This window comes from Aplysia californica, unplaced genomic scaffold, assembly GCF_000002075.1.
Source record: "Aplysia californica isolate F4 #8 unplaced genomic scaffold, AplCal3.0 scaffold00108, whole genome shotgun sequence".
Lineage (NCBI taxonomy): Eukaryota > Metazoa > Mollusca > Gastropoda > Aplysiida > Aplysiidae > Aplysia > Aplysia californica.
The window spans coordinates 622191-624293 of NW_004797378.1; the positions used below are offsets into that span (position 1 = coordinate 622191).

General features: G+C 38.4%; 1 protein-coding gene across 3 annotated transcripts in view; it reads right to left on the reverse strand.

Annotated features, from left to right (window-relative positions):
• Window positions 1-2103, reverse strand: part of LOC101853848 — a 126033-nt gene that overhangs the window by 37990 nt on the left and 85940 nt on the right. For all 3 annotated transcript variants that reach the window (XM_035969038.1, XM_005095600.3, XM_005095602.3), the window contains exon 2: window positions 1622-1671. The gene's annotated coding sequence lies outside the window, so the exon portion shown is untranslated. The remainder of the gene's footprint in view (window positions 1-1621; window positions 1672-2103) is intronic.

A 2103-nucleotide genomic window follows, 5' to 3' on the forward strand; every position in this document is an offset into this window, starting at 1 on the left:
CTCTCTCTCCCCCCCCTCTCTCTCTCTCACACACACACACAAACAGACACACTCTCTCTCTTCCGCTGATGGCTAGTGCAGATGTTTCAAGGGTAATTATTATAAAAAGACACCAATCATATCTTTTCTTTTTCCCGGCATCAGGAAGTTGTTTATGAATACTTAAAATAGGCTCTTCACAAACCTTGATTAAATATATTCATGTTTTTTTATGGTTCAACTCTTAAGACTCTGAGCTTTGAGGGACTTCCTGGTTTTATCGCGTTATTATTGTGGATATTACGGTAGCAGTAAACATATCACAGTCTGTGGTGTATTGACCTGGTTCTTTGCGGTCGCACGCAAAAGACATCAGTTCAAATCTCATTCGGGGAAGCTGATTCGCCGAGTAAATGTATCTCTACCTGTCCACTTAGATAATGTAATCCATTTGGCTAAGGCTAATTCCAGTTGGCAAGATGGGTAGAGCCTGCTTCCTAAATGATCTAAATAAGGTCGATGGGGAGTAAACATTTGCACCGGCGTCAGTGGTGTAGCATTTTGGCGCTTCCCTGTCGCATGCCGGAGACACGAGTTCGATTCCGAAATTTGAATACATTTTAATCGAATATCTAAGACTTTCTATGGAATATTGTATCCCTCTCTACCAAGGTTGGTTCTTGCAGGCTTGGTCTGAAGCTGGCTTCCTAAATAATCTGAATTGAGTCGATCGGGGCTTGAAATACTCACCTAACTACAATCACTACGAACAACCACTATTAACACTTTTGGTACGGAAAAAGGATATTCATACACCTAATCAGACATTTTCAGACAGAAGTTCCCCAGTCTCAGCATAAGATTTTGTGTTTTCATTTTTAAATTCATTTTTATTACGCATTACGACGTGATTTTCTCTTCTTTTTGGGGGTGAATGGTGGGTGCGGGCAAATACACGACAGGAGATGATGCCAATGGACTGCGTGGTACACCAGACCCCATATTAACAAATTTGGTAAGGGAACTAAACTATGGAATTCACAGGGTTAACCAAACTTTAATTAGGATATTTTTTTCAGGCAGAAGTTCACCAACACACACACACACACACACACACACACACACACACACACACACACACACACACACGGCTTCAGTGGATTCATGCTGAAAAGGTTCCAAACTGTGTAATTTGTATGTACAATTTAGTATTTAGTTGTTGTTTAGAATAAAGCTGAAAAGTAAACCACGACCTCCGTTTGTATCCCATCCATTAGGCTCGGAAAGACAGGGTCGGAGTATCCCGCCCACTAATGATCTAAATAGCCGCTACCGCAGAATTGCAAAGTTCTGTCTGACAGTTTTGACCGTTTTGAGTTACCAAGACCATGGGGTCAGGAACCAAATGTTCTACCAGCTCTGTCAAAATCGTAATATTTTTCGGAGTCTTAATCAAGATAATTAATTATTCAAAGAATTGCTTTCAATAAAGCATGACATGTTCTGAAACTCAAAACAATTTTTTTTAAACCTCAAATTCCTCAAAACTAGGTACTGAGAAGACATAACATTGTAATTCTGAGGAAGCGTAGTGCAATGGGGCTGTAAATAATCTAACAAGAAATGACAATAACCTACTTACCAGAATTTAAAAAATGAGGTATTCGATTCCCCTTCGATAACAGTCGGCTCCTGGGAGACGAGAGGAAAAGGGAAGAAATATAATTCTACGATATAAGAATGTACATTGATATTATGTTATAAACATGAACTTTTGTCATGATTTAATAAAGCTAAATATTCTCTGTGAAGTCTTTTCTGCCCCCCCCCCCTTTTTTTTACAGACCCCTGTCCCTTTTCTTCGAAGAATGACATTAACAAAGAAATACGTTAATAAAAGAAAAGCCCAAAGATAAGCAGCATGCCAATTTTAATGTATTTTCCCATTGAAATAGAGGTTTTAAAAAAGTCATTAAAAACACTCTGGGGTGTTATCAGTCGAGTTGCAGTGAGATCAAAAGATGTAACTCTATCTTCACTTAAATTTATTTTGCTCTAAGACTGCGAAAAGATTAAAACTTTAGAACACCTACTCCCGATTAATCAATATATGTGTATATGTAT